This window comes from Pteropus alecto, unplaced genomic scaffold (assembly GCF_000325575.1).
Source record: "Pteropus alecto unplaced genomic scaffold, ASM32557v1 scaffold20, whole genome shotgun sequence".
NCBI classification, from domain to species: domain Eukaryota; kingdom Metazoa; phylum Chordata; class Mammalia; order Chiroptera; family Pteropodidae; genus Pteropus; species Pteropus alecto.
The window spans coordinates 43,065,254-43,091,621 of NW_006436298.1; positions in this window are offsets into that span (position 1 = coordinate 43,065,254).

Sequence of the window (26,368 nt, forward strand, 5' to 3'; positions counted from 1 at the left end):
AATATATATATCTCACATTTATATATTACATATAATTGAATATTATTCAGTCTTTAAAAAGAAGGAAATCCTGTCATTTGTGACAATATGAATGAACTCGGAAGACATTATGCTAAGTGAAATAAGCCAGTGACACAAAAACTGCATGATATCACTTATATATGGAATCTAAGAACAAAAAAAGAATTTCAAATATATATGAAAATAGAATTGTATAATATACCTCATATTCCTGTCTTCTGTCATTTTCAGTTACTGACTAAATTTGTTTTATTTACATTTTCATGTACTTCCTTCCCCTCTTATTTTAAAACAGATCCCAGATGCCATATTTATCTGTATAATTTTAGTATGTATATCTAAAACAAGAAACTCTTGCTTTATTCATTATAAGCACTACGTCTTTAAGCCACAGTAGGACTGCTGTAGGTGCTTCCTCCATATCTCTTTAGCATTACCCTCTAAGGTCGAAGCATTTTGCTTAAGCACCTGAGACATTGCCTGATGGGATTTTTTCTCTTTCTTTTTTCTTTTTTTGTCTTTTGTTTTCTCACCACAGGATCACAATGGGCTTGTGTATAAACAGTCAGAAAATTGGAGAGTTAATGTCCCTGATTCAGCAAATATTAGATAGGAAGTTAATGGATAAATACAACAGTCCCCATCCCTCATTTCAGAGCTCTGAGGTGGGATGGTACACTGTAGCCGGATTGAGCTCCAATAGTGCAATGAAAAGCTAATTGATCATGCATCTTCTATTGGATTTCTTCCTTTCTCTGTCTCACTTCCTCACTTTCCTACTGATCCCTAAATTACCTTCCCAAAAAACTAGTTGCCCTTGAATCTTTGTTTCAGAATCTTTTAGAAGGAGCTTAAACCAAGCCAATTTCTCTAAAGAAATTAGTGATAATTCCTTTATGACATCAAATATCCAGCAAGTATTAACATTTCCAATTGTCTTATAAAAATATAAATGGCTTTACAGTTTTTTAAAAATCGAGACTCAAGGCCCTCCATGTATATTGCTTGGTATGTATTTTAAGTCTCTTTTAATCTATATGTATGGTTCTCTCCATAGCTTCTTGTATTTCTTGTAGTTTATTTTTTGATGAAACTGGTTTCTTTGACCCATAGGGTTTCCCACAGCCTAGATTATACTGATTATATCCCCAAGGTGTAGTTAAACAAGATCCTCTGTCTAGGCTAATTGATCAGATTCAGGTTTGATTTTTTTTTTTTTCCTGGCAAAGCTAACTCACACTGATATTGTCTTCTACCAAGAGGCAAATACTGTCTAGTTCTCTCTTTTGTGCTATTAGCATTCATGAATAAATGCTTAGATCCATCTGTTTATTAGATATTGCAAAATATTGGTAATGTGATGCCATAGTCCCTTTTCATTAATTAGCTGAAATATTTCTGAAAAGAGAAATTGTCTTGTATTTCAACCCCCAGTTATACAGTTTATATAGTTATACAGTTTTTTTTTTAACCACTTCACAAAATTAGTTTCCTAGTATCCTCCAATAGTGACAATTTTTTAAGTGTCATTCTGAACTCATGAATTTTAACATATTTGCTGTGTTTCAATATACTGCAGTCATTATCTTTATTGGTGGTTTATTGTCTCATCATTTTCCAATTGGAGATTCTTCAAGTTAGTGATTCATTCTGATACAATCCTAATAGTGTTTAACAGCTCCCTTGCCATCTGGCACAACAAGATGTTGCAGGTTCTTTTGGTATATTTTCTGCCTCAGACCTGGAATCAGCCATTTCCTAGGGAGCTCAGGTTTCTTTTGATTCTAATTGGCGTTTGGAGAAAACGATCTCTCATTTAGGGTGCTAATTGCTACTGGTTCAGCCACTGATGTTATACTTTTTAGATGGACAAGTCTAGGTTATTTGTTTTGCTTAGTTTTAAGAAAAAATTATTATGAATTTATACTGATACTTCTAATTCAAATTCAGCTCTACAAGGTTTTTAATGAACCTCCATTTTAGATTTGGATCTCCTTTTTTATACATGGACAATCTTAGTTTTCAAAACCCTAAGAATGATGGAATTAGAATATTACATATACTTTGACTTTTGCTTTATCCCATAGTACATACACAAAAGTCTCAGGTAAACAAATACTAATAATCTGTCAACAATATGAATGCTAAAAACTTTTTAAACATTCTTTTGCAGTTCCTTTTGACTTTAGGATGTATTCAGCTAGGGATAAACCATAAATAATTGTGTTAAAATGATAAGATAGTTAGGCTCATTTTCTTATATTTTAACTATAGGAAATTATTATTTTTATGTATTTAAATACATTTTATACATGTCTTAAAATTATTTAAAAATTATACATGGATTCAAAGTCAAGTTTTAAAAACAAAGTATATTTACATAAGTCTCACTTCTATCCCTGTTCTTTTTGTCCTGTTTTTTAAATGCTTTCATTTACCTTTGTTATTTTAGAGTCTTTTATAGTTCTCCTTGTATTAGGTTTTGCATGTCTTGATTTTGTGCCCCAATGTTTTCTTTTTTCTTTCTTTTCAAGCACTCATCCACATCGAATCTAAGTTCTTTTTTAAAAATTCTTTTTCTTTTTTTTTGTATTAAATTTATTGAGATGACATTGGTTAATGCAATTATATAGATTTCAAGTGTATAATTCAATAATACACTATATGTATATTGCATTGTGTGTTCACCACCCAAAATTAAATCTCCTTCTGTCACCATGTATTTGACCCGCTTTACCCTTATCTACCTCTCTCCTTCCCCCCTTTCCCTCTGGCAACCCCTAAACTGTTGTTTGTGTTCATGATTCTCAGTTTGTCTCTCTTGTTTATTTGTCGCTTTCAGCTATATATCCTGCATAAGAGTAAAACATGGAAACAACCAAAGTGTCCTTTAATAGATAATTGGATAAAAAATATTTGTAATTAATTCTTTGTGTGGTCTATATATATAATCATATTATTCATAGGTAGAGTTTTATCACTGCCTCTTCTATCCTATGGCTCCATTTACCTATTCACATCTGATTGTATTGCTTAATACTTCCATCAAAATATTAAATATTAGGAGAGATAGTAGATGTTCTTTTTGACAGTAAAAAAGTCTCTGTTGTTTCCCTGTCACACAGATGATGGCTTTTGTCTTATACTGTTGAGAAATCTATCAATTTCTATTTAATTTTTTTAACATGAAATAAAAGGGGTTGGAATATTGTTACATTCCTGTTCTACATCTATGGACATGATGATATAATTTTCTCCATAGTTCTATTAATATGTAAATAACATTAATGAATTACCTAATATCGAAACACTTAAAAATTATTTGATAATTATATCCAACATATATAATGCATTTTAAAAACTATTAAACATTTTTAATATGTGTAGAGGTCATTGCCAATTATCTGTGCAACTTTTCTCATTTCCTGTACAACCAAGAAAATAAAATAATTTTAACAATTCTTGCCACGCATTGGTATTTAAAGGTTTTTCTTTGAAACTAAAGTTTAACTTTCAGCATATGAGAAAGTAAATCCTCCAACCAAATTTTCATTTTTCAAGATGCTGGTCCCCTAATTGTTTCTCTTTTTTGAGAAATAACCCTGACTCAACAAACAGTAGATTCTCTGCATTCCCTGCACCCCTACTCTTCATTTTTTGCTAGAAGTTTGGATTATTTTTTCTATTTTGTGGAATCTGGCATATTTCAATTCATAATATGTTTTAGTTATGACTATTAATAGAATTGAAATAAGAAAGACATGTTTAAATTTTTTTAAAAAGACAAAATAGAGAACAATGTCATATGGTTCAAAAATGAAATAAGTCTTTAAAGTGGGCCATAAACCCTTGCATGACCATACATTTAAGCAAATAATCTGAAATATTTTCCCTTAAATATCACACATGGCTCTACAGATGTTCAAAGAGTGAAGATTTAAATATAGTTACATGAAATTGAACACATCTTTGTCTGTCTTTGATGATTCAAATGTCCCCTAGAAGGACCTTACATATATAAATAAGAATTGTTAATTTTGGAGTGTCACAGTGGTGAAAGCCTGTTTAGAATAGATCAGATTAAGCAGATTGCATTATGTAAACTGAAAAAAGTCTAAGTCTGTGGAAATTGTTTAGAATATTTAAAATTCTGTCTTTTCATCTTAAGAAAAGTTTTTTTCTGAAAATTATTTGGCTGCGAAAAGTATCTTTTAATGAACTAATTAATCTCTTTATTTTTTAAAGCTCTTTTATCTCTTATTGAATTACGATATACATACATTAATGTTCACCTATCATCAGTTTACAATGGCTTTTCTGAAACTAAATATACCATGTAACCAGCACTGAGATTCAGAAATATGCCATTATTAGCGCTTCCATAGCCCCTGGATGCTCCTTTGCAGTCACTATCTCTCACGTTCAGGGTAACTGCTTTCGTGACTTCTGTTGCCACAGATTAGTTTTATCTGTTTTGTGCTTTATATACATGGGGAGATAAGTGTGTAGTCTTTTGTAACTTCTTTCAATTAACATTATGTCCGTGAGATTCATCCAAATTGTCTAATGCAGCTTTTGATATTTACTCTCATTGCTATATACTACTGTTATAGAAATGGAACAAAATTTCTTTATCTCTGTGTTGATGTGTCTGCCAGCATCATTTAACAGTGCAGTGTGCAGTTTATAAACAGTAACACTATTCTAGTGCCTTTACTTTGGTAAACCTATCTATATATTAAGTATATATTTAAGAATGGAATTGGTGAATTTTATGTATCCATATGTTCAGCTTTAGTAGATTCTTCAAATCATTTTTACAGAGTATTTGTACAAATGTTTGCTTAAACTAGCAGTATTATGAGAGTTCTGGTTATATCACATCCTTTCAAAAACTTGGCATTGCCTGTCTGTTGTTTCATCTATTCTATTCTAATAGATATGTAATGGTATCATATTATGTTTTATATTTCCATGTTTCTGTTGCTTTAAAGAAGTTGAACATTTAAAAAAATGTTTCCTGGTCATTTGGGTTTCCTCCTTTTTGAAATGTCTGTACACCTCTCATCCTACTTTTCTGTTATTATCTCTCTTTTTTAATTGATACATAGAAGACGTAATATATTCTGAATGAGTCTTTTGTATGACATGTGCATTATAAATATTCTCTCTGTATGGGTTACATTTGCATTACCTAAGTGATGTCTTTTATTTTTACCCATTTTTAATACTTAGCTCGATTCCCTTCTTTTTCATAAATTCTTCCTTAAACTAATCAGCTCATGTTGATCTTCCATTTCACTAATTTCCTTGTAACTATAATAATTCTCAATATAGTGCAAAAATCTTCTTTTCTCGTAAGATTATAAGCAGCTCAATTCAAGGGATAGGTATATAATAAATGCTAAATAAGTATTTGACAAAATGAATGAACTTCGGAGATTTTGCTATAAGTGATAATTTGCCATATGGTACCCCATTTTTATTTTTTATATACTAGTAAGTAAAAAAAATGAGTTTAATATAATTCTAGTTAATAGTAAATTCAAGTAGAATGGTTAATTTATACATGCTTTTTCAAAGCATTTAAATTTCATTTTTTTCTCCTAATGGTGACTATATAAAGACAAAATATCAGTGATTGCTTTATTCTAGAGATTGGTATACCAAGAGAAAGAAAATGTTTTAAATGCAATGTGAAAACTACTGATAAAACAAGAAAGCAGTAAGGTAATGGCTATGTGTAGGGTCAGAGGAAAGATAATCAGGGGGATTATTTCATAAACTACATAAATGTCTCATCAATGTACTACACACTGGAAACTAATAAATATATATTTTTTAAAAAACTAAGAATGTCTGTGGCACCATACTTCAATTTAATTAGCTCACATTTGCTAAGATTTTAGGAATAGGTGATCAAGATTGAATAATAACATTCATTTTTATTTTGATATGAACATAGCAAAAATTGATAGCAAATCATTTAAAAGGGTTAAAACTTAGCATTCACTTATTTATGGTAGACTTCTGGGACTCCCTACCCTTAGCTGCCATGACACCTCTGTTATTACCAAGGCAACACATCTCAATCCAGATTGCAGGTTCTTGGGAGACTTGGTTGACCTGGTGATGCCTCATGGCACCATGGGGGTAAGCAACATGTTTGCTCATGCCCAGCTCAAAGAGCAAATTTTCACAAAATTCTATGCTGATTTTAACTTTCAGTAAAATAGTGTATTTCACAATGACTTCAAGTATTTCACAGCTCCTTGTAATCACCAAACAATGCAAATGCCATCAGTGGGGTAGAGTGATATCAGAAAGGATCCAAGGAAAAGGTTTGCAAATGCAGCGTTACTTACCCACCTTTACTGGAATTTGAAGATTTGAAGATTTTTGCCATCTTAATTCTTAATTCAGCAATCTTACCTTCTTGAATATCCAGAAATTGTTTTGATTTCATAGAGTTCAGAGGTATTATTTTTATACAGCCAAATCACAAAGGAGCTTGAAAACAGCCTAAACTATGTATGAAGTCACCTGATAGAATTAGTCATCAAAAAAGGTACTATTCAAAGAAAAACCAAAGGAAAAGGAATAGTAAATGTGGCATGAACACCGACTTGAAACCAGGTTTTCACCGTAGTTCACCCCAATTCAGTTTGCATGTGTGTGTGTGTATATATATATTCTTTGCACTGAAAAAAGTTAATAATTTAAAGTGATTGAATTCTTGCCGCTCTACTATTTAAAGAACAAGTATATTGAGCTATAATTCACATACCATAAAAATTACCATTTTGAAGTATGCAATTAGTAGTTTTTAGTGTATTCATCGAATTATGCAACCATCACCACAACCTAATTTTTGAACATATTATCACCCCCAAAAGAAACTCCATACCTATTAAAAATCATTTCTCATCCCCCCAGCCCTAACACTAATTTACTTTTGATCTGTATGAATTTCTTATTTTGACATATCGTATAAATAAAATCATAGAATATGTGTTCTCCACTCAATCTTAATACATTAAATTTTCCCATATTTTTGTTTCCAGTCAGTATAGATGAGTCTTTGCAGAATAGTAAAATCTCACAGTAGCATTCTAGAAAAAGTTTTAAAGAACAGGCTAGACATTATAATTTTTATAAGTTCTTTCCTTACTATCAATTATAACTCAGTTTACTCTTATATTCTCCTCATGCTGGGATTTCTTTATAATATTTTGGGCACTGTTTTCTCCAACTCTCACTCCTTGCAAATTATGTTATTTTGCAATAGAATAAATTGAAATAGTGTCTTTCTTACTCCTTGTCTAATTGAACATTTGGAGAAGCTGAAGTGAAAACCTGAAGAAATCATAATCCTGGCTTAATACTCAACAGAGAAAAGAATAAATGTCATTCATACTTAACTGAAATATTGTGAGCAGGAAATTATAAGGAAAAATATGAAAAATTATAAGAAATGAAATAGTTCCAGTAAGAGTTGTTGCACTTGACATTTCTTAGGGTTTCTATTAAACTCGAAGAATGTTTGAAAGAATCATGTGTTTGGCAACCTTAACTTAAGAGTAACAAAATAATTCAAGAACAGATTTGACCAATTTCTTCATCTGCTCTACATTGTCTACCACTGTGGTCTTAAGTGGATATACTAAATTTATTTACTGGTGTGAAGCTAATTAAATAATGGAATGGCCGCCTTTGTATTATGGTATCTAAGAACAAAGGTAGCGTTAAGACAAAATTGGATCGTTCTATATGAGTAGTTATGTGTGAAGGGACAGAGATCAAGCTATGATGACAAGATATGTTAGACTGAAACTCTGCAGTATTGGCAAAGTAGCGTCTCATGCTGAAAAAGACTCACTGTATAAGGAATGAGGTCAGTTTTACATCTTATTCATTAGAATTTCCAAACTATGTCTTCTATTTCCTCTTTCTCTGCGAGTAAACAATCTTGTCCCGAGTTTATCTCTCCAAACACGCTTCCCTCCCTCCTGTATGTACCCTATCTTCCAAAAGCAAAATGGTGCTCACTGTCCCCAAATAATGAAAATATCTTATGTCTTCATTCCTTTGCACACAGTTTTCTAACTAACTAGCTCTCCCTTGCCCATCTCTATCTCATAAATTCCAGATCATATTTAAGCTACAATTCAGATAGCATCTTCTCTTTGCAATGATATACAACTCATTTGCTCTTTCCTCAGTTCTTATATCTCTGTTGGAGATTTGTGTCATTGGAAAATATACATACACATCCACACTGTATCTTGTCTGCTTTTTTACCTATCTGTGTTCATTACTGGATTTGTGAGCTCTTTGGTCATAAGATAACAAAAATTTCATTTCTGTATTTCTGGTACCTTGCATAGTTCATGGTACAGGTTAAATATGTTAAATATATGTTTGCTGACTAAGTTAAGAATAAACCAATGGACACAAATCCTTTCTGATAATGCCTTAACTATCTTTTTATATACCCTAAGTGTACCTGCAATGTTTTAAGATTGTAAGGATGAAATCAGTTTTCTGATTATGGATGGCAGAATAAAAGAATTTTTAAACTTATTTTCCAATGACGCAGGTATCAACAACAACCCAAACACACAGTGAGTACTCTGACCACCATCAGGTGTAAGCCAGAGAATAGTCTGGGAGATGAAGCAGCACAGCACACCTAAAAGCAAGTGTCACAGTTGTGGCAGTTTATCATCCCTTCAGTAGAGTGAGGTGATATGAACGGTAGGACAGGCCACTATAGAACTGGGAGACATCTCTGTGGACAATGTCACAGCTTGGCAGTGAACAGGAGGCTGAAGGAGAAACAATACTAAAGTCATTTTTATTGTCCATACCTGAACCTTAAGTTTCTATTGCTTCTGTTAAATATAAGTTACTTTTATTAGATAGTTCCCAAATATAGAATATAAATTAATGGAAAATTTAAAATCTATCTACTTATCTCTTCATCTGTCTACTAATATCTATTTACCTATTTACCTATCTGCTTATGTGATTTGAGAAATGCCTCGAATGCTATTTATCACATGTTAATGATGGTGATTTCTTATGACAGAATTTAGGGTTTATTGAAGAAATGACGTTGTGATAGCTTCTTCATCTTGTTTGTGTTTTTAAATATTAGAATTCATTATTTCTAAAAATTATTTAAAAGTATATGGAATATACTTATATTGGGATATTTGAAATATACTAAGTAATTTTGACCTCACTCTAACATGTTTTTTTATTTTTTAATATAGTATTTTTCAGCAAATATAACATCTATATAAATAGATATAATGCAGAAATTTTGTCATAAAATAATTTGAGGAAATGCAAAGAAAATCCAACTAGTTTTTTTTAAAGTATGATTATCAAAATCTTCATGCTGTTGTATTTTTAAAACTCTCCATGAGGGAAAAAAACTATGCAGTATTTCACAAACTTATTTATTGTGGAACACTTCTTATTTTATTCTTTCAAAATTATTCCTGGGACTAATGTCACTAGAGCACACTTTATGAAGCCTCTAAGTATGTTTACTTTGGTTTTAAAATCATATGTCCAAGATGTTTATTAGTTGTTTTTTTTTTATATATATCAGGGAATTATACACATTAATTTAAAAATGACTAGGAATATAGCTTTACCTTAAAATATTAGATAGGTAATATATTTATATTACACAAAATATTGTAATATTATAATGTTTTTGATGTTATGCTATGGAAATGTTTTACATTGAAAATTAATTCAACTAAGGGGAAAAAAAATTAAAAACTAGAATATAACATGCCCAAGCTATAATAATGGATACCTTCTATGAAAGCTTGACTCTGGCCCAAATACATATGGATTTTGATATTTAAACCTAAATATACTAGAAATTTTGGACTTCAGAATGACAGCATCCTTGTACCTCATTTATCAAAGTTTTTTTTTTCTGGCAGAGTAAGGGTATGGAAATAGATATGAGTATACCATTTTATATGAGACATTGGAACAGTGAGCACCCCCTCTGAAACAGCAATGTGATCAACTGTTTGGTTTAGTGTTAGGTCACATGCTCTATTCTGAGTTAGAATTGATTCTCTCCTGTATCATTTAAGATTAGGTCCTTATGGGAATAAAAGAGTTGCCAAATCACAGTGATTTAAAAAGATTAAATACAAGTTTATTTCTTACATACAAGTCTGGAGGCAGATCAGGGCCGAGATCTCAAGGACTGAGTATCCTGTAAGCATTCCTCTTGGCCATACCTGACATAGAAAGTCCACACTAATTGCATAAACCTGCAGCCAAGTCTCCAGCCATTAAATCTACATGACAGGCAGCAGAAAAGGAAGAAAAATTTTGGCTAAGGGTATGGGCCAGCTTTCATTTAAAAAGGTTTCCAGCAGCTGCCGCTCAACACTTTCACTTCGATCCTTTTCTAACTTTGTCACTTGGCCAAACATACTTTCAAAATAGGATTTATTCTGCATGACCAATGGCTTAGCTAAAATTTAGGTGTTCAGCTTTTAAGGAAAAAAGGCTATCTCTAACAGATTACCTGACACACACTGGCTAAGAGTTAGGGAGGGACTACCTACCAGAATAAAACTGGAGATTATCAGAGACAAGACAATGGATACATGAGCAAACATAAATGTCTAGCACACTGGAAAATAAGAATAAGAAATATAAATGATGATAAAGGGATAGACAAAATGCATGGTTTAACAAAGCAAAACCGAGGACAGACTGATGGCAGAGGGGGTACAACAGGCTTTATATTGCATTTTCAGTATCTACAAGTGTGAATATTAGTAGATTTTTGTACCTGATGCCAGTATATCCCCCAACTTGCAAATTTTTCCTAACAAAACTAAAGTTAGCATTTTCTACAAGAACACAAACTTGCTCATACTGCAGATGGTAATATATTCAATTACTAACTAGCTTTTATGATGTTTCATTTATTTTTGAGTTGATAGATTTCCTGTTGCTCTGAAAATACCATTTTCTTTATTACTTAAGATTAAGTATCTAATTCCTTAAAGAGGAAGTTAATTTCATGAAAACAAATAGGAAAACAGATAAAAGACAGCTACTATGATTTACTGACTTTATTGTGTACTCTTTAGCCATCTATGGAAAAGGAAATAATTTTCACTCCCACAAGAAGAATAGGGTTATAGGAGAAAAGATTGAGTTGTTGCTCCCAGAACAGGAGATCTAAACACTGGCTTTAGCTACTCACTAACTTCATGATTCTATTCTAGAAAATTTTCCCATGAAAATATTTTTTTCTTCAGGAGCATAATATCTAACTTTATTTCATATATAGGAATTTTATAAAAATGACAGTCATTACCTATATCAGTGATTCTCAAATGGGGCAACTTTGCTCCCAGGAGACGTTTGATAACGCCTGGAAACGTTTGTGATTATCACAACTGGGGGTTGCTAAAGACATCTAGTGGATAAAGGCCAAGGATAATGCTAACCATTCTACAATGCACACTAGCCAGTTTCTTGTTCCCCAACCCCAACAAAGAAGTATCCAATCTAAATGTCAGTGGTATTGAGCTATAAAATCCTGATCTGTGTGAGTTTATTTAGAAGGGAGACTACTCCCTATTAATGCTAAAGAGATACCTCTAAATATATTTGATTTTTAAATAAATTCTATCTGTGATTAAACTTGTCCAACTCTAAACCAAGAGCTCTTAAGCTGAGTTCTAGGCAATGCAAGGGTGCCACGGATGGTCATCTTGAAATCATATGCAAAATGATATGTATATATAAATCTGCATATTTTAAGGAATCAAGTCCATAGATTTGTCTGATTCTCTAAGGGATTCTCTAAGGGCTCACAGAGTCAGCCATTGAATTTATTTAGAACACCAAAGAATTGTGGTCTATAAGCCATTATCTTCCCTCCAATGAGCCACCCCGCTCTTTCAGGCATTGTTTTCCTGCTGTATTAACCTTACTGTATTAAGGCATGACCCTCACGCACATGACATCTAAAGATTCCCAATTGAATCCTCTTTAGTAGAAATGATATCAACAAGTACATTTCTTTTCGAAGAGCTTGTGGTTTAAGAAGCCAGATTTCCCACGTAAACCAACATTTTTATTATTTGACATTTGAATACATTAACTATTCTTTGTGATACATGCTGCCTTGGTGTTTAGGATAATAGTACATCCTCTACACATAACAATGTATTCCCTCCCAAACCTGCTTTTTGTCTCTTCTCCTATCTCGGAAAATAATATTACTATCCATCCAAGTTACCACACCAAAAACAAGAAAAATCTCCTTCATGTTTTCACTTTCAACTCCAATAATTTTTGTATTCTGTCCATTCTATATCCTAAATATTGCTGGAGTTCATCCCCTGTTCTCAATCCGTGATACTGTTTTTCTCAGTTCAATATCTCATTCTCTTTTAGTTAAAATATCTCATTAATAGACTCCTAACTGCTATCCCTGATTCTAGGTCTGCTCTTTTCCATTTTAATTTTCACACTCCTGCAGAGCCATCTTTCTAAACTACAAATCTGACCAGGTCACTTTCCAATTAAAAACACTGATGGTCTCCCCATTACCTACATTATAACATCTCTTCTTTCTGGCCTTGCTCCTGCTACTGCTACCCCCTCTGGAGGCTAAATTCTAACTTCATTGACTTCTCTCCATCTCTGGATGTGTGTTTTTGTGACTCTGTTTCTGCTTCTCTTGAATGATTTTCCTACTTTTATTGTAATTCTATTCATCTTTCATAAGGAAGCTGGCTTCAAGTCTTTTCCAGTTTCCTCAGGAGGAGTTCATTGTTCTCTTATTTCTGCTCAAAAATCATTCGATACTTACTTCAAAATCTTATTCACCTTTGTTTTCTAAGCGTCTTGAGCAGTTAATGCACATATGTACATTTTCGGTAAATGTTTCTGTAACTGGACTGACAACACTATGCAAATTCAAGAGTTTGCTCAGGACTGGATCATCATGAACAAACATTGTCTCTGTTGGTCAGGCTAAATTATAGAGAGATCATGAATTCATGGGAGTAATGAAAAGAATAAGTTCACTATTGGCTTTAAAAATTGAAACATGCATTTTAGCTTTCTAAAATACTATGATTATGAGTAGAGAACATTTTTATATCGAACAAGTATTGCTCTATTTTTTAACTACAATTGCTATTATTAATGAAAGGTATATGCAGCAGCTGCACAGCAGATGGTTACAGAGTTCACAAGGTTTAAGTTGAATAAATGAACAAAGTAACACCATTCAAGTTTTTAAGATATTAAACGAATCTGAGTCCAGGGATCCTGCTAAATATCATACAATGCACCAGTGGCCCCCTGTCTCCTAAGAAAGAATTCTCTGGACAAAAATTTTGGTACTGTTATGGATGAAAACATTGCCCTATATTCTAATAAAAAGATTTACTTAGAGGCTATTGAAATGCAAGAGATTGTGTTTTTATTTACACTAAGTGGCCCCAAGTGTCTAGGATTTTACTGTACATACCTCAGTGCCTTATCAAGATTATGTCCTCCCCCTAGAATTCATTATATCCAGAAGTCCACTGGTAATGTGGAATTGAAAATAAAAATCATAGGTGTTTGTTTGTATATTATTCATGGAAGTAAAAGAGGAAATATTAAAGTAGAATATATTGAAACCAAAGTACCTTGGGAGCCAGAGACAGACTATTATTGAAGGGGTAATTGAATTCTGAACATAATACAATGGTAGTACTTTGATAGTGTAGTTTACTTCTTTTGGAGTTAAAGCTCTATGTCATTGGATTGTATTTTGGAAGTATCAAGACAAAGAGTGTTAGAGTACCTAGGACCTCTCTCTGATCAATTCCAAGTTTAATGACTGTAAAGACTGCTCATCATTCAATTATTTGTCTAATTTGCAAGAGTAATCTGCTTTCTATTGGCAATGTGGATGTATATGTATGGATATTCACATTTTCTAGTCATAATGGTGGCAAGATTGAAGGAAAAGTGGTAGGAAATTGACCCATTTTAAGATTAAGTAAAGAAATCCTAGACACCTGCCAGTTGAACTTGTAGCATTGTGTTACTCTACTCAGGGAACTATTTTATGAGACCTTCTATATATTGCATTTTACAAAGTCTTTCCAGAAATACCAATTTATTTTAGTTGATGCAAGACATTTTTCCTGTCCTTGAGCTTACATTATTCAGTCACGTGTACCTAAAAAGCAAAGCATTTAGGAAGAAGAAAAATAAAATTTAAATAGAATATATCTTACTTTGCTTTGTTTCTAATTCCTTTTGAGTGCAGTGTTTTAAAAGAAATGGAGAATAGAGATGACCTCCTGGCATAGGCAACTAGACATTTTTCCAAGTCCAGTAGCTTGAGACCCTAATAATGCAAGAGAATCCCTGATTCCTTTCCAGACAAGCTAACTTTATTCAGAGTACTTCTCATGGCTGACCTCCCTGTCCTTGACCTCTACTCCTACCTGTGCTTAGGAAAAGCAGACTAATTAACCTAATAAAGCAGCAACCCATAAAATCTAGCTTGCTGATTCATGAAAAAAAAAATCCTATCATTTATTTAAAAGCCAGAAGAAAAAAGAAGTGCAATTTCATAAAGATGAGAGCAGCAGTTTATTGCTTGTCTTCAGAATTTAATCATCGAATATTAGAGGGGGAAATACTGTTATCACTTGTTTCATGTAATAAATTAAAAACCTAAAATGAATGTGGTTTGACAGAAATGTTCAAACAAGGAGGAGGGAGCAATGTTAGCATTTTAATTTTGTTTTGATTGAAGGTTCTTTAATTCTACCATGAAAAAATAATGCCATTCTCTAGCATGCCTCATTTCCGACGGAACTCAGTAGAATGTGCACGTTAACGTTAGATTCCGCAGGCTTTACTGCAGTTACACAAAGGAGTTTTGCCAAAAGGAGGGATAAATATCACAGCCATTTATTTCACGGTGCTCTCCAATCTGGCTGCAACTGTTTCTCTAAGCAGCACATCAGTGAATTAAAAGGAAATTAAAAGGAGGGGCAGGAAAAAAGGGATTTAGAAGAAGGGGTTTTCAAAAACATTTTTGGCTTTAGAGAAAACAATTTACAATCATTAGCATAAGTAAAATTCCTGCTTGGCCTAAGTTAATGAAAACATTTTGAAAGCATAGATTTTTCAGAATATAAAAAAACAAATAGTAAAACCAAACTGTTCTCTGAACACCATTAGTGAGGACCAAGGAGAGCCAGGGTAAGTAAACATCCATATTTTGTACAGCCGAATCCCACCACTTCCTCAGAGTGGGAAGTAAATATCCTCACTTAGTGTGTTTTTCTGAGTTCATGAAAAACAACAAAGTATCCTGGTGACTGTTTATCTAAACTGGTTCCTTTAGCATTTATACTTTGGTACTTTTTACACTGTGAACTATATTGCTCTAAAGTAATTAAATATTAGAAAGTATTTATAACTCTTTAGTTGCAAAATGGCCAATGCTGATAGTAACAGCAGAAGAGGGCAAGACAGTTATTTTCATTCTGGTTTTGTTTCTTGGCAAATCCACTTCTGTGGCCTCCTTCAGTTGTGGGAGGTTGGACACAGGCGTATGGCGGTTTTCCTGCAGAGGTGCACCAAGTAGCCTTGGGATCTTTGCTTGGTGTTATTTTGAATTTCAGTGTAAAAGCTTTTAGGACAGATTAAATATTCTATTTTGGACAGATTTGTAGGGTCAGCTTTATGGGTTTGTGACCATTGCATTTGCACAGGGCATTGTCTTCAGAAGCACACCCCCCCACACACACACCCTGTACGCACAGTCCCCTGCACTTGTGGCTTAATGCTCTGCAGTCACTGTCCTGATATTTTTTATCTTTGAATTTCTGTTTTCTAAGTGAAGTCCCATGGTATCATAGAGAATTTGCGTGGGGCTTGAAGCTTCTCCTCAGGCATGGTTCCACATTCACCACTCAGCTCCCCTCCCATACCTGGAGATCACTGCTGCTCTAAGTGGGGGACAAAGCACTGGCAGCCATTGTGATGCAGGATAGGGCAAACTTCCCCAGGTTGGTGGGGAGACCAAGCCCTGCACAGCGAGAAGAAGGGCATCCATTGGCAGAGAGTGTGGAAAGAATTCAACACACACGCCAAAGTTAGAGTCAAAAGAAAAGTTTATTAGAAAAAGGGTAACACTCCACAGACAGAATGTGGTCTCCTTTCAGAGGCAGAGAGTGAGAGGGTCAGAGTAAAGGCAATGAGAGAGACACCATGTGTTCAGGGAATTCAGTTTATATGTCATTCTTTAGTTCCCATTTCCTTCGATAGGGACATACAGTAAGGATGGGGAAGAGCATGTAGCATGAAAAAGTAAGAATATGTACAGTAAAAGGCCTGTTGGCAGCTCCCAGCCTTTAATCCGTAGGTTCCCCATGGTTTTAGCCATAGGGAATGAACCTTGGTTCCTGTTTCCCCTTCACAGGTGTGGGGAATGGGCTGTTAGCAATCCCAGCAGAAATCTTCCTGGCCTGGCTGCAGGGCTGATCAGCATATTCCAGTCTCTGATTGTGGCTTGATTAACATTTTAGTTCTCTTGCCTCCTCCCTAAATTTCTGAGATGTGCTCTGAGTCATAAGGCAGAGCCCCAGGTGTTGTAGGGGTCTGCAATCAATCTATGCCAAGAGGTGTAAGACGTTAAATAGCAAATGAAAAAACAGTGACTGGGTAAGAAAGGACAAAACTTTTTTCCTGCTTTTTGAACAGGGCCCTGCATTTTATTTTTTACTGAACTATATAAATTGTGTAGCTGTCCTTGGTAATTTGGAACTAACGTTATTGAATGTCATTGTCTGACGCACTAGTTCAGATGAGAAGGGCAATTCTGAGGTATGATATTTCAAGGTATCAGGAACTTATTTTAGAAAATGACCATCTGGCCTGAAAGACTTAAATATCATGTCCCTAAACTGCAGCCTTGTCAGGCACATGGACACTTACTAATTCTCTTCAGGACGTCAAGCACTACCAACAAGTTTGTTCAGGGTGTCTTGCTCATGGATGTACGGATTCCTTCAGCAGTATCTGCACTGCTGCTGGGCTCAGGAAAGCAGGGCAGCTATCAGAGAATCACATTTTACAACATTTCATAGATAACTCATGAGAAGAAATGTGTTGTATCAACTTAAAACTCGATGCTAGAATTAGCAGTGCTATTTTCCTCATATGAAAATAATCATTTTCAAGGGGATTTTCTCAATAGTCGTAGTTTGTGAAGCATGAAATAAAATGTTTTTCCAAAATAGCTAGTTGTTTAATAGTACTTAACGATTACAGCGAAGCCCATATTATATGGATACAATAATTAAAACACTTAAACTTCTTATAACATGGAACCAGTACATAGGGCAGAGTATAAAACATACTAAATTGGTGAAAGGAAATAGTACACAATGCTTTTAAAAATCACCTAGGTCTTTTTATCTGTCTACCCAGAATGCCTCACCTACATTCTTTTTCAAACTGGTAACATATTGCCGACCTATCCTTTAAGAACCAGATTAAATGTAATTTTATCATGGAAAGCTCTTTGAAACCTTTTTTTTGCTCCTCTCAAGGAAGCTCTGCCCAAGGTCTTCCACTATATCATTTTGTTTTTGTTGTTGTTCATTCTTTCTAAGGAGTGGTACTAAGTCTCTTATTAAGCATTCTCTCTCATCAGCCTTCCCTGCTGCAGGCACATCATGACCAAGACAGGAGTATCAGTGGCACCATTTCGGGGAAACTCAGGTGTTAGGTGCATCTTTGAGCTGTATAATGAGCTGCAGGCAGTGCACAGTCTACCCCTGTGTCTGTTCCTACCATACCTAGTCCTCTGCACACCACAGGATATGACACCAATGATATTTTGATAGATCCATAAATAAAAGGTAATCTCCATATGTATAACGCCCACTCATAGTAGTTTTGAGCTCAACTTGGCAACCCATCTCACCTGACCCCAGTGGGCCATACTTGATATTCGTTTCATTGGCGTGCAATAAAGCACGCCAGGAGGGCAGTATCAAGTAACTCCCTAACATGAGAGTTTCTACAAGTGTCTAGGATAAAAGTCTTTCTCCAACTCTGCAAAGTGACAGCTCAGGTATGAGAGTTTGAAAACATGGGCAGATGAGAGATCTACCTACCCTGGCTAACACTGCCCATGTCCCAGTTAGGAATCAGTATCTCATAACAGCCCATAGGCGAAGAACATGACCAGTTAGTTATAGGAATGCACCACCCTCAGAAATCCCGGAAGGTATTTATAGTCATTCTCAGTATTCCTAGACCAGATGCAGTTTACAAATCAGGATTTATTTTTATCATAAGCAAAGTTGCCTAGTAATGCAGCTGACATTCTACCAGTATCAGGTTTCCATGGGAACAGAACTAGAAAGTTAACTGGTCATTTTTCTTTTCACAGGGAAGAAAGTATTTTTGCTATCCCTCTATTCACATTAGGAAACACTCATATTTGGGAATTTGTATTATCAAACAGGCCTTATTCTCTGAGGTATAACACACTTAAATTCAAAATGAGAGCTATATATTCAACTAAAAAAAGCTAAAAAAAGAATAACATATTTTTGATATGACTAATATTATACAGATGCCAATTCTGCCTCATTGGTCTATAAATTTAATGCTAGCCCACAGAAATTTAAAATTTTGTTTAAAAAACCCTGAATCTAAAATGTATACCAGAGGAAATGAATGACTAGTATCATCTAGAAATACAACCATGTATGTAAATTGTTCCATGATAAGAATAGCACATCAAAATATAGCAAAATATAGATAACTCAATAAATGCTATTGAAATGATTGGCAACCCATTTGGAAAAATACAAAGTTAAATTCGTAAGTAATATTATAATAAATGTTAGATTCAAACAGGATTGACAACCTTTTTCTGTAAATAGACAGAATAGTAAGTATTTTCGTCTATGTGGGCCATATTATTTGTCACAAATATTCATCTCTTTGATTACAGCACCTCATGAATGGTGTAGGCAAATTTGGCACGTGAGTAGTAGTGCTGACTTGATTTAATCTCACCAGAGCCAGAATTTTCTTACCTGGAGAATGGTGAAGAATGTCTACTTCATAGCTTGATATAACAAACTGTGAAATATTTAGTTCAGTGTTTAGATGTAATAGAAATCTAACTTTTTAAACACTACTTGCTGCTATTAGTTTAAAAGAGGAAATAAGACCGATTTTCTTTGACATGATTTTAGTCTCTTCATAGTTACTGCTTAAAATGCAGCAGACACAGGACACATGACATTGTCCCGTAGTTAAAATATTTTAAATTATATATACTTGTATGTAATATATATTTAGATATAAATATTGTTTTATAAAATGTATTTTATAACAATATATAATTCATATATACAGATTTATATATTTATACTTAATAAAAAACATGAAGAAGAGAATTAGAAAAATTACACCAAGGTTCAAATAAATAGAGAACTGTGAGATACTTCAGTTTGGACAAATGTTTTGTAATATTTTTAGCTTGTCCTTAGCTTTGCTTGCTGCCTTTGACATTTTAAAGTCATGCTGCCTTTACTGCATAAAAATGCTCTCAGTCACTTAAGATGCTACTTACATAAATTAATTAACTTGACATTTAATGATTCAAAGCCTAAAAATTATCTAGTATCGTTCATATTTTGCATATCACATTTGGGTCTGGAAAAATTTACCAAAATGAAAAAAAAATGACACTTGAAGTGCTCAAAAACTTTGACCTGCTGCATCCAAAAAGTGAAGAAAATTTTAATTAGTTTTAAGCAAAGCCTTTTTGAACAGAATGAAGCAATTAACCTGCTGATCTGAAGAATCGGTCAGAAAGCGTCTCCATGAGCATTTCAAGTCATTGTTGGTTATACAGGATCCTGGTGTGTGTTATTTATGTTTCATTATTGAAATACTGAATACATTTATTTAGCTTGTATAATTATGATGATGTATTATATGTCTACATATTTAAAGCAAACATACAGAAAAAGAATGGAGGTTTAAAAATGTATTTTAAAGCCTGTAATAATGGAAGTTCATGATTTTTCTTTTTTAATTGGCAAGTATACATGAAAAGTTATTTGGGGCTTTAGTGGGAAAAAAAAATTTAGGCCGAGGTTAACAGATTAAATATGATATCTGATACCATACAGGGAGAGGCTTGGATTTCTGTAACAAATCTTCAAAACTCAGAAAAACTTAAATGCATTCCTTTAATACCCTATCGTAGAATTCAAACATCGGATATAGATGTCTACTGGTTAGAAGATTTTATTCTCGGCTTTTAAGAGTCACTGAGAGCTGTAAGGCAAACATGTGCTTCCATGAGATGCCTAAAAAAAAAAATGGTGAAACAGGAAAAAGATTCATAAATAATGTTGGCTCTTATCTTGAATATATGGAAATTAAATGAAACTCACTCTTAATTTAGTAAGAACGAATGGATTATTTTGCTCTCCAATTTTCCACTAATAAAGCATGTGCAGCTGGAATTATTAGTTATTGCCTTCAGCTGATGGCTTTCCCATTTCTTTGATATAAATATCTGCCTCTGTCTCCCCTCCAGAGTACTTTCCACACTTCCTCCAGCCAGTCGCCTCAGAATTCTTCTGTAGTTCCTGTTACCTTTAGGATAAAAATCTATTTTTTTACAAAGTGTGAAAGAACACTGTGGCCCTTACCAGCCTCTCCAGAAAGAACTATATTTTGCCCCCTCAGTATTATGTTTCATAATATCGATGGTACCATGCTCTCCCATTTCTGTGCCTTTGCCCAGGCAGTTCTCTTGGTTTGAAAAACTCTTATTTCATAACTTATAGCAATGTATTACTTTTGCAAACTCCAACCCATTCTTCACATCTCAGTTCAAATGTCATCTTCTGTAGGCCTCTACTCCCGTGCTCATTCTTCATTTCATATTTACATGTATTATAGCACAAATCTTTTACTGTGAATGTTTGTGTGTCTCCTTACCCTTGGGGTACTAATCTCCTTGAAGGGCAGAAGATTACATTTTTGTGTCCATGGTTCCTAGAGCAGTATCTGGTATACAGTAGATAGTGAATATATGTTTTTGAATGAATGATAGATTGTTTTACCTATTTTAATAAGTTATAATAATGATGTAGTCTGTTAAAGAGTCCTGTATCATAGAACTATGAAAATATAATTGACACATTTAATTATTTTTGTCCCAATTACATGAATTATGTTTCTATATATTTGTAGAAAGTCACTTTTATTTGGTTTTTCTTTTTTTTATTTAATAGTAAAACCAAAATATTAATTAATGTAGGACTCTTACTGATACATTAATAACAGCTTGAGTGTCTATTTTCTTCACGTATGTGGAGGCTTATATTCCTAGATGATACAAAAATGGCACAAAATGGCAGATGCAAGTAATGCTATTGGATTAAGTGTAGTTTAGGCCAATTCAGGCCAGTTTTCTCCATTCTTCTATACTGATAGGCTCTTGCATCTTCTTAAGCAAATCTGTGATGAAAGATTGCTTTCTACTCTTTCTGTATCTCACATAGAACATCTTTAATGATGAGTCAGAGTAAGTTGGTTCAATGTATTTGGTGATTTTTATAGTTTTAATCTTGGAGTTGAAAGAAAGAATAATTTTGATCATTTTACTTGTTTATTTAAATCATTTAGCATTAAGACTTGGTAGTTGGGAGTCATCATTAGAAATAATTCTTATTAATCTAGTAGAATGGTAATGACTGGTCTTGTCACAGAAGGACTTAATGATTCACTTTGTTGTCTATGTGTATGTTTGTGTCTGTATTGGAGCCAGGAAGCACCATGTATTTGGGGTTCATCTACCCCCAGATGGAAAGGTTAAAACGGGATTCTCAGATGGACTTTCTATGACTTTTCTAATAATTTACTAATCAATTTATTATGGTACCAGGTTTATTTTTATAACTTCCTGAACCTATTATAATTAGTCATTGCATAGATGTTCTTTATTACATCATAAAGAGAAGACCATAGAAATACTCTGCATTAGGTGGTGCTAACATGTTTGGTGTTGGGTAGGCAGGATGAAAATTATGGCTAGGTTTTATTTCTTTTTGTTTTCCAAAAGATATATTCATTAATTACAAATATAGATATTATTTTAAGTGCTAATTTAAAATTATTGCAGATATTCATGAAGTAAAGGAGGAGAACTAATTCTTTGGCACCTCTGCTACATTAAAGAAAAGAATATGCTTTTGGCAATTAGATAATACATTTAGACTATATAGATTGCAATGAAAGATGACATTATGCAAAGTGTTTTGAAAATACTTCTTTTGTTGTTTTTACTGAAGTCTCTACCTTAATAAAAATGATTTCTTGATTAACTGTTTTTTGACAGTGATATATATATATATGTATATATATAAATTTGTACTCTGAAAATTTATGAAATAGTCTGAAAAGTTATGAAATATCCTGAGAACTTGATACATATACAAGTGGACAAATTTATCTGAAGTTTTAAAAACTATCAGAGATAAGAGAAGACCTTTTAATTGAAATATAAGCATGCTACTACTAAATTTTGAAGAAATTTTATACATGGAATTGAAATGGAATATAAGTTTAAAATAGGTTTAGACATTTAAAATATAGTTCTTGATAATTCAAATCATTTTAAATTATGCATATTATTAACAAATGCCTGCCTCATTCTTAATACATTGTATGTGTTTTTGTCATACTACACTTAACTATTTAAACTGATCTTTTTGTCTTTTGTTTTCCTTTTTCTGACAGCTCCTTCAGGTCAGAAGGAAAATCTTTATTTGGAGGCATGTCAGCTCATTTTTCTCACTTCAGATTCATCATTATGACTTCTTGAGGCCAGATCTAATTTTGAAATAACCAGAAGCCTGTCCAACTTAGAGCAGCAAATCCCTCAACTTTGGAGCACAAATGATCACGGATATGGTCTGCATAAAATCATTTGCCTCTAGTCTGACAGCCATGAGCAGAGCCCTAGGGGTGAAAAAAGCCACAGCCTTAAATCTCTTCACTCAGAAGTTACCAAGAAGATTTTAAAAATAAATAAATAAATAGATGAAAAGAACTAAACAAGAAAGCCAACAACAACAAAACCCGTATTTCGCCATGAAAATATTCCCAGATGTGAACCCACGAAAATTTATATTCAACAGTTAAGCTAGTAAATTACAAATTGTTTTATCACTTGGGAAGGTAAAACTATATAGAGATAGGAAGTATCTCTAGCCAGAATTATTCAGCATTTCAAACACATAGAACAAAAGAAAGTGAATAAAAACAGGAGCATTGCAGCAATGAACAATGTTAGGACAGAATGTTGCTGTTTGCAGAGAGGGAGGATGTTTGCCATCTCGTGTACACCCTTAAAGCCATAATGGAATAACAGCATTGTTGTCAATTGCTTGAAAAGTTTCTGCATTCAGTCCTTCACTTCATGTTAGTTGAGAGGGGGGAGATCAGTTCTTACTGATTACTTCTCAATGCACTTCTAATATTTGCACTGTCACTTCCATTCAGGGTAATGATGTGTGCTGTTATTTGCACAGATGGTCCCATGAGTTTTGAGACCACAACAAGCAGTTTCTTGCAAGAGTCCAAAAAGGGAACATTTAAGAATTCTGCAGACATTGATTTCTCTTCTATAAAAATCAGTTATCTTAAAAAAAAAAAAAAAGTGATCTTGCCTCAGATTAAGAAACAACTACAGAATAATAATGAAAAAGCATCAGTGTGGTCAAATGAATGAAAAAGGGATCAAAATTTTTTTAATGAAGATCATTTTATATCATTAACAGCCAAGAAATCAAATACAGTGAACCGTACACCAAACATTTGTGTTGAACATCTATTTGTTCTCTTAAAAAAATCATTTGTAATTTGTATTTGACATATAACAGTTTTTTATAGCCATTTATCTATGCTTCATGGGAAAATGTACCAGATAAACAGCATTTTCAGTTTATTTTTCTAAATAAATGTGTTGTTTGTATTATTTGTAGTTGCTTTTTTGATTTGGTTTCATTACCTGAGAGATAAATTTCTTATGGTTCATTGGCATCCTTTATCATATTCAGAACTAATGGAAGACTGAAATTTCAAAAATTTCTGTAGTATAAAATTGTACTATTTCTTGAAGTCTGAAGAAGAAATGATTTATTTTTCACCATGATTTTCTTGTCAAGGGTTATTTTAATGTTCTAGTTACATTAATCTCCATTTTTAATATATGGGGACATTGCTAGAAAACAAAAAAATTGAGTATCATATCAGAAAGGATTTTCTCTTCGTTCTCTTTCTGAAAATCTGCTCCAGAGATTAAAATTAGATAATTTTTTTAGGCCATTAGTTGTACCAAATGAGTCCTCAGCAGAGGTCTTTTGAGAACTTCCATCAGTATATATCGAAATGATTAGGCAATCATAATGGAGCAAAAAGGCAACTCAATCAACAAGTACAGACTCAGTGTCTGCAAAGTGTTCATCCTTACTTGAGGCTCACTGGAGGAATCAGTACTTGATTGCTGCTACCACCAATAGGTAGTGTGCACTTATGCTTGTGACACTCTGGAGTTGTTTGGGGCAGAGCACGATAATAGGCCCAGCCCTTCAAGGTCTCTGGAAAGGGTCAGCCCTTAAATGTGTGTTTATTTAGAAGCCTCCCCTCAGGTGCAGCTAGGATGGTAAACCAATAGCCTTTATTACCAGAAAGACTTTAGTTCCCGGGTCTGTTGCCGCTTGCTGAGCTCTTGAGGCTGTAGTCTGCCAAGAATTAACTCTCTCTGATAAAATCTCATAGGGACCCAGGATCTCAGACTCCCCTGGCCTCCAGAGCCAGGTGATCAAGGAGCATCCCCTGGGTGATAGTCGTAAAAAGCAGGAGACTAGATAAATGTAAAGATGCCCTTCCAGGAGAAGCTGGCGCTCTGGAGCATGGCAGAGGAAGAGTGTATAGGAGGCACTCACTAGGAAATAGGAAAAATAGCCTAGCATTTTTTTAAAAGATTGGTACCCGCTGGCTAAACCACAAAGAGGGTGCCTGCCAGCTGTTACGAGGCAGAGGGAGAGAGTATAGATGGCACTCTGGGGAAATAGGGAGGGAAAAAACAGCCTAGCATTTTTTTTTTTTTAAGAGTACAAAATGGAGCTGCTAGCTAGAGGGAGACTGAGGGAGAGCAGAAGTCGGTGCCGCCAGCCAGCAACTCCTAGATTGGTACAGACCTATGCTTTAAATTTGCAAATAGCCCTATTTACCTCATTCACATGAAGGCAGGCATCCGGATCAGCTTCCTCTGCTCAGAGCCCTGGGGCAGGTGAGTCCTCAGAGGAGCCGTTCCTCAGTTCATTATAGTCTTGTGGGTCTTGTTAACGTTGGTTTTAAAAGGTAGATGATTTGGGGTCTTGTTTCTCAGGTGCAGGTGTTAAAAGTTGAGTTGCACAATATGAGGTTCAAACCCTTCACCCCTTGGGAAGAAGCTCAAGGTCGAGTTTCCTCCCAATGTGGGTTTCTGTGCCAGGGGTGGGGTATATGGTGAGGTTGTGTCTCAGCCTCTCCTTCCGGTTTTCATGATGTGGACCTTCTCTTGTTAGCCTGACGTTAGGAGTCGCTCAGTTTTTGTTTTTTTTCAGAGGAAGTTGTTCACATGTATCTGCAAATTCAGTGTTTTGTGGGAGGTGGTGAGCCCAGGATTTTCCTGTCACTATCTTGAACTGGAACCCCCAAACAACCTTATGTACATAAGTTTTTAACAAAAGAATAGGTCATTAGGTTTATTCTCAAACTATGATCTGAAACTAAATTCACATTATATTCTGCACACTTAAATAGATTTACTCTCTGCAGTCTCTCTTTGTGATACTTAGAGTAATCTATAACATGATGAAGAAAATTAGTTTTGTCATGCATGATTTGAACCCCTGAAAATTAAGACATTGTACATGAAAATAATCCAGCTAGGAATCAAATTGTCCATTCCTGTGGGATGTTAGGCATTGAAGTATGCCTGGACTCATTCGAATTTTTTTTTTAAATCTGTGCTGATTGCTTCAAACTGAATTATTTGAAATCGTAAATAGTAAAGTCATCTTTTCCTTAAACATCAAACAATAAAATCCATCCAGAATAAATAATAAAAATACAGTTCTTCATTTTATGAACATACTGAACAATAAGAAGTGCTGTATCTGCTGTAGTCTGTGGAGAGCCCTTAAAAGATTTTGCAAAGAAG